Source organism: Ipomoea nil, unplaced genomic scaffold (genome assembly GCF_001879475.1).
Source record: "Ipomoea nil cultivar Tokyo-kokei standard unplaced genomic scaffold, Asagao_1.1 scaffold0207, whole genome shotgun sequence".
NCBI lineage: Eukaryota > Viridiplantae > Streptophyta > Magnoliopsida > Solanales > Convolvulaceae > Ipomoea > Ipomoea nil.
The window spans coordinates 431038-442706 of record NW_017616635.1 but is presented as its reverse complement, the minus strand read 5'-3'; the positions used below and the strand labels follow the sequence as shown (position 1 = coordinate 442706).

Here is an 11669-nt window from a genome sequence, read left to right as displayed (position 1 = left end):
GTATTCAGTTTCTTTAGAAGATCATCTCTTTGCTTCAGCTCTTCATTCAGATTCTTATTCACTTTCACAAGTTGTTCCCAGCTAGCAACAAGTTTTGCAAATTCTGTTTCAAGTTGAGTATGTCTCTCTTCAAAATCATCAGTTGATATGTACGATTCTTCATCTGATTGATCTCCGTCTGACTGAAGGTCTGTACCAGTAAAGAAGGCTACAAAGTTTCCCACATTATCATCTGACTGATCATTTGAAGTTTCCTCCTCATCATCGCTTAAAGTAACTACAGACATAGCCTTTTTCCTCTTGAGATACACTAGTACAAAATTGCAGATAGGCAACCATCGTAAAAGACAATAGGCAACCATTGTACAATGGTTGCCTATGAGAGGCTCACGTAAAGTCATGGACTTTACGCGACCATTTTGAAATGGTCGCGCATTGTTAGTAATACGCGACCGTTCTTGACAAAGAATGGTCGCGTATTGTATTTATTTATTATTACTATTTTTTTAATTCGAAGGTAAAACGCAACCATTTTGAAGCTAGAAATGGTGGTGTTTTCCTTTTTTATTATTTTAATAATTAGTCATCCGCGACCATTTTTGGCTAGGAATGGTCGCGGATGACTTTTTTTTTTTTTTAATATTTAATTTTTTTTTGAAAGGTTTAGTATTTAATTTATTTTAATTAAAAACTCTAATTTTTTTTTATAATTCCTGTACCTGTTACAGCTTAAAATCCATATCAACAGTACTCCACAATACAATTTATCTATCATCAAATTAAACACTAATACTTTTAACACAATGCAAATACTATCATCAAAACACAATAATATTTAAAATCCTCATACTTTAATACAATAATATCATCAAAACATATGAATTTTGTCTACAAGAGGTAAACCTGCCAAAAAATATATTTTCTTGAGCATTGGAAAAGAACTAATAGCAGAAACGAGCTCGCCTAAGGAAATGTTCAGTGCTCCTCATACATGTTCCAAAGGCTTTGCTGGTAGTCTGGTTCCTGGCAAGTAAGGAAATGTTCAGTGCTCCTCGATATATAGTTGTCCAATGGAACCAATATGTCTGCAAAATAAAATGAAGTGTTTAATACATGTTAAATGCATGCATGAGGTGAAGTCCTCTGGGACATATTAGTAAAGTTACCACAAACCATCAAATATAAAACAGGAGAAAAAATACAATTAATCAAAATAATAATTAGAGCAGAGCTCTTAACAAACTTACTTGGGAAATAATCAATAGTCCAGTCTGCAAGGGCCTCCATCATTAATGGCCAGAGACTCCACATGTTCATTGATATTTTTGGCGAGTAAAATGTCATATAAGAAACAATCTCCAGAACCTCTTCATAGACATCTACAGAAGTATAGATTGACTAAAATCAGGACTTTAATTCAAATCAAAGAGGGAGGAAATGCTCAAACATTTTGACAGAGAAAAAAGAGAGAGGAAATGCTCAAGGAAGCAAATTGTACCTTGTCCGTCAGACGTAAGCATCCTACGCATGATAAGGAAAAGTGTTGGCTCAATCTGTTCAAAAAGATGTGGAAGCCGACTCACTGACTCAATGATTGTGCTTATGGCACGCAAACAACCAACTGCAGCTAAGGCACCAGGGTCATCAGCTTCATCATAGCTTCCGCGATGTTTATACATTTCCAAAATGCAGCAGCCTATAACAGCAACTATATTAGGGTACAAATGGCAGATCTGAATTGCATAAAACTGCACTATGAATTATCTCTCACCTGATTCTGGCATAATCCAAGAGCATAAGGTAGAGCAAACAGTTGAAATGCTCTGCGCCGACCAACCCCATCTGCTATCCAACCACTAAATACGGAGCCAACAAATGCACCTGCTAAACATGTACTCACAACCAGACCTACAGTTGAAAACAACAGCTCCATAAAGTGACTAAATTGCAAAAGACTAAACAAGAAAAATTAAGGGGAACAGACTACAAAGGCAAATAAAGTGAAGGCATACCTCAGGGTTCAAATCATTGACCTTTTCAATATCATCCTGAACATTACCACATTATATTGCCCTTTTCACAGCCATCCAGTCAGTAATGGCTGCAAGTTTACCAAATGATCTATAATTGATGGATGAGCTAGCTAGCTAGCTTACTGCAGAATCGGGTAGAGGGTTCGGGCCCGTCATGGAGAGCGCAACACACAGCTGCCTTGTGATGTCCCTGGTATACTTTGATATCTTTGCCAGTAGACATGGACCATAATCTCGCTGTTGTGTCGGAAGAAGCTGCAAAATTTGAAGGTTGTGATTATTTTAGCGTGTACTAGAGATTGGGTTCGGCATTATAATGTTTGAAATCGGAAAGCTAGACATGTCAGCTAGTTACAGACTACAAAGCACACAATAAAAAGCATGCAAATATGGCGATAAGTCACCCCAAGATTTGACTAAGCATTCTCAAGATACAGACTAAAAATGCCTCCAAATAAGAAATATCACATTTGACTTTATGAAGAATCTTATGGGTAGTGAAATAAGAGAATGAAGACATTAGAGATTTAACATAAAAAAAATCGAAGAAAAAGAACCACATTAATTTGGTATGTACCTATGAGAGTTTTCTCCAAGGTAAATCCATCCACATTCCATATCTTGACAGTATGATCAGAAGATGCTGTGGCCAGATACCTGCAGATTACCATTTCAGGGTGGGAATAAATATTGAAAAACAAAACAAATAATTCCAACATCCTAATAGGCTAAAAGCATCCTTATTTGAGGATGGCAGTATAGTATTTACGTAAAATTTCAAAGAAATATAAGCAAAGCAAAGAGATAAAGCATGAAAGTCTAATCGGTGAGGCTCACTCAATTCTGGGGAAAGGAGACATTTGAGGATGTATCCATCATGTGCTTGTAATTTATGAAGGGGTTCAAAGTTGGTCATAGTTATAAAGATATCCCAAAATTATCTTAAGAAAAGGTTATGCTCTAGTTGATCATGATACAGTAGCAAGCATATAAAGAAAAATCACCTTGAGCCATTTTTCTTTCAAGCATTGACAGTTGACAAAGTATTTGTTTGTTGGACCCCTGAGCATGAAATTCATAAGATATCGATCAGCGTTAGGAAATAGTACTCAACTGCAGAATTATGTCACCCATACACCACTTCTGAACTAAACAAATCACAACACCAATAAAAAGACCTTGCTCAAACCAAGCATCTGCAAGAGACAGGTTCAACTTTACCTCGAAAACAAAGCATATACCCAACAAATAAAACAGAGTTAAAAAAAAATAAAAACACCAAATTTGAACCCAATACAGAAAATTAACCAGAAATCATTAGAGAAGAACTCGAGTTCTTGAACTTTAGCGAGCTTGTCTGACAACTTGACAGCTTAATTTTATAGTACTGCAAATACATTTGTAACTAAGTTACCTAGAGCTATGAATGTTTTAGCAAACTGCAGATAAAGATGGCAATCTAGTTAACATCTTATCATCTTGGGGCACAAATTAGCATAGAAGAAGATAATTATACTCATAAGTCATAAGGAGGGAAAAAAAAAACCCGCACTTTATCCTCCTCAATAAATGAATGAAACATAAACAAAGACAGAAAGACTTGTGTATACCATGTTATACCATGACAGGTTTATGTATGCCATGCGCTTATGGCAGTTCTCAAATAGCAAGCAGCAAGCTTATCTCCATACTGACAAGATAGTAAAACAATGCCCAATAAGGTCATAGAAGATACCTGAGGGACATAAGTATAATTCAATGAGACAAAATCTATAAGTATAATTCAATGAGGATTACCAAAAAGATGGCACTCATATTTTGGTTCTGCATCTTGCTGGTAGTGATCCCCATACCCCATTTTGCCCTGAGAAGATAAAATGACATAGAAGATGAACATTACTCTAATGAGCAGAAAATGCATGAATCCTCATCAAGAGCATAAAGCATAAAAGACAGCAAGTCCAGAGATATAAATGTGATATGTTTTTGTACATATACACAGACCCAGTGATAATTAATGAGCATTGAAACATTTCCAAGTATGGAGATAAGAAAAGGACTTTGGTCTAGCGTCAAAAATGAAATTTATCAAGTCTTACATTCAAGAGTCTTGGTTCCCACTTTCCTGGGAAAAAGTAAGCACATTAGCAGTAATAGTAAGCCCATGGCTAAGATTGGTCAAGGAATCCTGCCATGACAAATTTTATCAGGGATCAAAATGCATATATAATGTTGCTCGAGGAAATCCATATACAGAAAAGTATATTTTTTATTTAATGTGAGGAAAATATTAGAAAATGTTGAGATATGCATTTAAGTTTTTACCAGCCAATAATATCTCCTTCCAGACAATGCTTCTTAGCTCATTCTCGCTATTCCTGCTCCAAAAGATGTATATATATTACCAAATGAATAAAGATAAAGTTTCCAGAACATATGAAATATGTGTAAGCATTCAGAAATTGCTTACACCATTGACATTCTTTCCATACATCCATCACACAGTAAAGCATTTAAATTTAACATTAAACAAAAAGTTCCAACCATTTCCACTTGTGAACCTTGAGCTAAAAGATCTCCATTCACAGCCACACAAGAACATCCATTTGCAGAACAAAAAATAATCAACTAGGTCATTTACCTAAAAAAAAAAAAAAAAAAAAAAAAAAAAAGCTTAGAAAGGAGAAAGACGGTGGCCTGTGCAGTGGAGTTGCAGAGAAGGCAAAACAAAAATTTTTGGGGAAAAAATCCAAAAAAAAAAAAAAAAACCTAGTATGAACAAAATAAAAATAAAATAAAATAAAATAAAATAAAAACTTACATGCTCGCCGCCGTTGGCTTGAAGTCCTCGCCAACGGTGGGTGCGATTCCGGCGGAGAAGATATCTGAGATCTATTTTAAGGAAAAAGCAAAAGAAAAGAAAAAATATATCGTTACCTATGAGCCTTTGAGAGAGATCTGAAGGTGGAACGTCGTTGCCGTCATCCCCAGGCCGCAGCGGAGCTTTTGGAGAGCGTTTGAGCGGTTGACGACCTCCGTCGCGTCGGAGCGTTTGAGCGGAGCTCTCTCCATCTCCGTCGCGTCCCAGAAAGAAGGGAGGGATTTTGAGAGAGAGAGAGAGAGGGCTCAGAGAGAAGAGAGCGGTGGATCGAAGATAGATCTGAGACTCGATTTTGATCTAGTCTAGGGATAATATTAGGCAACCATTTTTATTAGAAATGATTGCCTATTATAAAACAATTTCCATTTGAAGCAACCATTTCTATTAGAAACGATTGTCTATTAAAAATTAATTTTTCTTTAAATATATAAAAAATACAATGGACAACCATTACAGTTATAATGGTGGCGGATTACTGATCACTTATTTACAAAATTACCACCGCGAATTTTTAGATTAAGATTAGGCAACCATTCTTTCAACAATGGTGGCCTATGGTCAATCTTCTATGTTCAATTTTGTACTAGTGATACGTTGCACATTCAGCCTGTATGTGTCCATATCCTTCACATTCCCTAGACTGCACTGACCGGTTGAGGGATTTAACTGTGTCTGTGGAACTGTTTTTGTTTTGTCTGGTTCGACCAGTCTGAGATTGATTGTTCTGTGAGAAGGGTGCTGTTTCAGCCTTTTGATATGAGGAGTTGTTGCCTTTGTATTGTGTCCTGGTAGACTGACCTTGACCTTTTTGTTGAAACCTTTTAAGATTTTCTTGAAATTCTTGGTTAGAAGAGCCAAGATTCTCGATCAGCCTCAGCCACAAAGGCCACTGACTTTCCTTTTCTGTTGCTTCCAAGATCATCATCAGCAAGAACTTCTAGTTCATATGTGTGTAAGCTTCCCATGAGTTCTCCGACAGTCTTCTTTTCCCAACCTGTGTGTTTCTGAATAGCAGTTACTTTCATTTGAAAGCGTTTAGGTAAAGATCGAAGGATCTTTTTGACCACTCTCTCATCAGTGAAAGGTTCTCCAAGAATTAAGGCTCGGTTCATAAGATTCTGAACCCTACTGTGGAAGGTCGAAATGGTTTCTTCTTCAGTCATTCTCAGTGCTTCGAATTCTGACAGAACCATTTGTAGCTTTGACTGTTTGACATCACTAGTTCCTTCAAATCTGGTTTCAAGAATTTCCCATACCTGTTTAGCCTCTTTTACTCTTGTGACAAGAGTAAAAACATATTCATGCAAAGATCCTACAATTGAATTTAATGCCTTGTTGTTTAGATCTGAGGCATTCATTTCATCGTCTGTCCAAGTCTCCATGGGCTTATCTTTAGTAACTCCTTGTGCATTCTGAGTAGTGGGACGACTCCACCCAGTTAGGACCGTACGATAAACCCTGGTACCTTGTGCTTGAAGATATATCTCCATGCGAGCCTTCCAGAAGGAGTAGTTATGACCATCTAGTTCTGGTGGTTTCATACTTGCATCCATCCTGAATACAAACAACCAGCCAACGAACACACAGAAAAACTTGCGAAAGACAGAGGGAATGCAAAACTAAAAACAACCCGTCAGATCAAGTCACTATGTAGACTTAAAAGCTCTGATACCACATGTAATTTTGCATTTTTCTTTTTTGATAAATTAACAGGATTAGTCAGCTGTCCGAGATTACTGATTAATTCAGTTACAAAGATAGTCAGTAATAATCAATCATGTAGAGGATGTAAGAGAAAGATAACAGCACAACTCAACGACACAGAATATTTACCCAGTTCGATACAGTGTGTATCTACGTCTGGGGGACGATCACATAGGCGTCCAATCCACTAAATAATAATCCGATGTACAAAGGTAGATATACAATAATCTTACCCAAGTGCCCCACACAAGGTACAAACCCAGTCTACACAGGTTTAGTGGATTGTTGAAGATGGAGAGCCATGCATACAGAAGTCCAATGAATTCCCTTCACTTGGAGAGCTCACTCTGATGCAGTCCACTTCAATGACGCTCTTTATTGTTGTTCCCACAACAAAGTGATCACAGTGTCCTTTCGTTTAAGCAGCAGTGATTCTTCTCAAGTTCATCATCTTAATCACCACGAACATATTGTATTGAGAAGATGCATGACAATCAAAGATCTAACCTCATATAGCAGATGGAGAGTGTTTCTTCATACTTTCAGCGTAACCCTAATTCTCTTCGAATAAGGGTACTTATAGATTCTTCAATAACCTCTCTCCATAAAAGACTTTGATTGTAGAAGGTAGGACTATAAAAGGGGAATGTAATCTCAGAAGATTAGGTCCATACCTTTCTTGAAAATATACGCTGATCTTCTTTCCAAACTTGTCTGATATATAATACCGCGTAAGACTTTTAGAAATCAGCTTCCTAAATCAGATCTTCAGTGTTAGTCCTTCTGTTGTTGCTTCTGATTGATCAGTCGACTGTAGAGCTGGACGGACAAACTCTAAACCTATCTTAGTTATGCCATAATAATATCGCCAATTATAATATGGGGTTCTTGAACATTAAAAACACTAACAATATCAATATAAATGTTTGGTTAATTAGCTTTTTGCAACTCCAAAAGGCTAACATTCAAAAAGCTACTCCAAGCAACTTTTTCAATTAGTTTTTTGAGAAAAGAAATTATATCAAACAGCTATCAGCAAACAGCTAATTTACCAAACACTTTTCTACAATCAGCTAATGTAATCAACTATTTATACTCTCTAATTAACACAATCAACTAACAGTTAACAGCTATCAGCTATCAGCTAACAACCATTTTACCAAACAGGGCGAAGGTTTAATTATATTCGTTGATTGAGTCCTGATCAAGGGTCCAAATTGAAGATATTTTTTTAAAAAAAAAAATGCAGGCGCATTATGGTAATTTTGTTTATATAAGTTTTTTTTTTTTTTTTTTGGTCTTCTGGTGCATGTTTTCCCTTATTGCAGAGCACATTGTTATGCCTTCCAAAGTAGAATGTTGTCCCTTCGAAGTGAATATTATTTTTCGTTAGAGTGCATATTGTTGGGCCTTCATGAGCATATTGTTTAACCTTTCAGAGCACATTGTTGTGCCTTAAAGCTTTAATATCGTAGGTGTTATATATATATATATATATATATATATATATATATATATATATATATATATATATATATATATATATATATATATATATTTAAAGAACATTTGATCTTGAATGAATCATAATTACTAATTTTAGTTGAATATTGTGATGGTTTATGATTTGTGTTGAAGATCATGCATTAAATTTAGTCTTTTCAATAATTATTTCATATTTTCTACCTTACCATGCACATTTTTGCCTTTCCAGAGTTCTAGTGTACATTGTCCATTCTTTCAGAGCACATTGTTGAGCCTTCAAGCTTTATGATCGTAGGTGTACATTGATGTGCCTTCCATCTAGGAACCGCCGTATACACATGTATTTTTATTTTTTAAAAAGAATACTTTATACTGCGATTTCACATGGAACCGCCGTATAAAGTACACTTTAATTTAGACGGCGGTTACTATTTGAAATCTCCTTATAAAGTATGTATTCTTTTTATAATCATTTATATGGCATGTATATTTAGATTATACAGTGGTTTTTTAACTGGCGTATATAGGTAAGTACATGGCGGTTCTAAAAATCACTATAGAAAGTATTTATTTACAACCTCAGTCACTTACACGGCACTTCAAAAACCGTCATGTATGTGTAAAAAAAAAAAAAAAATCGCCGTAGTAGCTATGTTCTGTAGTAGTGAATTGTAAATGATAAAACCTAAGTAATAAAAAGTGAATCTCTTTGTTAAAAAAAAAAAAAAAGTGAACCTCTAAACCAAATAAAACTAAATACTCACTCATAAATTCTAAAATCTAATTAACCTAAGTGTAATACACTTTTATATTTTTGTAAGAGCAATTTTTTAATACTAAACGTGCACTTTGTTAATAATAAATGTGTATTTTTGGAACAACAAAATGTGAAAGGATAAGTACGATGCATCAATCTCCATCATTCCTTTATACATGGGATTTTGATTGCATATATACATTGATTTAGAAGCTAGGAAACTCTTTCATTTCCCACCGAAATAAACCTAAAAATGACAAGCATCAGATAGATTAGTTCAACTAATGTATATGCGAAAGGTGGCAAATCATAGTGTTCTATCATTTTGTTTTAAGACCATGCTTCGGATCTTCGTTGGTTAATACTTAATAAAGCATATATATTCCAAGCTAGAGGTAGCTAGCTACTAATAGTCATGTGTTTACTTTAGGTCTCTTTTAGTCTATTGTATTTGTAATAGGATACTCACTCCTTGTACATATTATTATAATCTCTCCTTTGTACTCAGTAGATTAACACATCATTGAATATACACAGATTCTATTTCTAAAGCTCTCATCGCTACTATATATGGAGAATGTCATTACATGTATTACTATATATAGGATATGTAGCATGGTAGGGATAATCATACTTTGGTTAATACTCAAAGTTTAAGCAAAGTGTAAAACCCATGTTTTTTTTTATTGTTTTTATTTTTTTTTATAAATTCATAGTTTTATTTTCATTAAGAATCAACTTTCAGAGTTCCATTTAATTGCGGAGGAGGTGTGTGTATGTGATCAAATGTGGAGGACGTGTCTATGTAAAACATGCAGTGAGATGATATCTATTGATCTTGTCAAAATCAACGTGCAGGATGAAGACAGATTAAAAAAATATAAAGGCAGTGGCAATTTGGTCATTTTTCGTATTGTTGAAACTTAAGTTGCGTATTTTCTGTGCTTAAGGTACGTTGTTGATACTTAAAGGTGCGCCATTTTAACACTTATGGTGCGTCAGTTCTACATTTGAGAAGTAAATGCGCGTCAATTGTTGAAATTTAAGGTGCATCATTCTAAAGCTTAAGGTGCCTTCGTTTAATACTTAAGGTGTGCCATTTAAAAATTAAAAGTGCGTCTGTTGTACACTTAAGGTGCATATGTTCTTCACTTAAGGTGTGTCATTCTAACACTAAAGGTGAGCCATTTTAACATTTATGGTGTGTCATTCTAACACTTAAGGTGCTCCATTTTTACACTTCGCTTCGGAATTCCAGGACGCGTTTTTTTTTTTTTTTTTCATTGATTTAGATTTGATAAACGACTCAGATCTCACCGCATGTTTCACCTAAGTTTCGGGAACGAAACTTCTTTTAAGGAGGGTAGATTGTGAAAACCCAAAATTTAATTTTATAAATTCGATTTTAAGAAAATCCAAATTCACCATTTTTCACTCTATAAAAAATTTTGCGATAAAATCGGTGAATGAATAAATTATTTTGAGCCACTTTTAAATAAATTCAACACCGGGACTTATTTTAATTATAAAATCCTAAATTTTTGGTTACATCGCGTACCAAGATTATGATCCAAAAGTCAATCTGAGTGAAACCGGGAGAAATCTGAGGAACCTAAACTAAGTGGTTGTCTAGAAAGTATTTTGGAAAAAATGTATTTTGACCCCCAAAACTATTTTAAACTATGATTCTAGACCTTGGTCCATGAAGCTTGGTGAACCACTAGACTCCACTCTCTTTTGCCTGATATTATATGAAGCCAAGCCAAATGACCACTTTGGCCTCCACCAATCATTGTTGATTCTCCTAGGGTTTAGTGCCACTATAAAATGAAATGTTTTCAGTCATTGCCTCTTGATTCCAATCCTTGTCTTCTCCACCTCAAAGCTCTACAAGAAATACCAAAGAAATCACAGTAAGTTTAAACATCTCAACCATCTATCCATTATTCTCCTAGCTTCTTTGTTTTCTAGCTTCCATCTTTGACAGTTTAGCTCTTAAGGCTTGTTGTGTGGTTTGTTTGAGGAATATAGGTGGTGAAGGGGGTTGTAGATGACTTGGGAAGAAGGAGGAATCACAATAAGAAGAGGGAACAACAAAGGTATAACCCATGGACTCCCACCTCTATTTATAGACTCTGTGAAGTACTGTAACACCCCGAAATTTTAAAACTTTTAAAGACTTATATAATAAAGGTATTCTCTTATTAAATCCCAAACAGAGCATTGTTAAACATAAAGGTACGGGGTGCTATGCCACACCTGAGCCGGAGAACTCAGATGCACATGCTAACTAACTAAATTCCGTAATAATGTAAATGGCACGCAGGCCGTAAGGGAAACTATCTACACTATGCCTCGAATCTCTAACGCGCTCCAGTGATCTACTCGTCTGTGCCTGAAAGCCAAATATATCTGTTCAGCGAGAGATGCTGGTAACCCACTCCAACGCGTTGAAATACAATACATATCGATATATATAGATATACGAAAACCATTTTGAGCATGAAGATATATCCTACGAACTCTAGCTTTTAAACCCGGGAATGACTCGACAGATAAGGCTAGACACAAGTAACAGTTATAACAAGCGTATACAATCCACAACAGGCAAGACAGATAAGGCTGAGCACAATTAATAATCATAACCCAACACAAACAATCCCCAGCATAAATCCCACAGTCACATCCCCCAAGATACTCATAATCCCAACTCATCCATATCTCATCACATAGCACACTTTGTTGGCGCCACAGGACCAATCGCATGCCCATACAAGAGGGTCAGCGCATATAGCTCTGACACGGCCCC

At 35.6% G+C, this 11669-nt stretch overlaps 1 long non-coding RNA gene across 6 annotated transcripts; it reads right to left on the bottom strand.

Annotated features, from left to right (window-relative positions):
- Nucleotides 1-793: 793 nt before the first annotated feature.
- Nucleotides 794-5212, bottom strand: LOC109191527. Of its 6 annotated transcripts, none has more exons than XR_002055941.1 (13): nucleotides 4855-5212; nucleotides 4578-4674; nucleotides 4359-4411; nucleotides 4133-4221; nucleotides 3831-3897; nucleotides 3654-3723; nucleotides 3038-3095; nucleotides 2611-2690; nucleotides 2013-2288; nucleotides 1772-1908; nucleotides 1499-1696; nucleotides 1248-1379; nucleotides 794-1085 (listed from the first exon to the last, which is right to left on the bottom strand). It is a non-coding gene; the product is annotated as an uncharacterized LOC109191527 (long non-coding RNA). The 6 variants fall into 6 exon arrangements; XR_002055937.1 differs by having other exon boundaries at nucleotides 3644-3723; nucleotides 4971-5212; XR_002055932.1 differs by having other exon boundaries at nucleotides 3644-3723; nucleotides 4855-5211.
- Between the last annotated feature and the right edge of the window lie 6457 nt (nucleotides 5213-11669).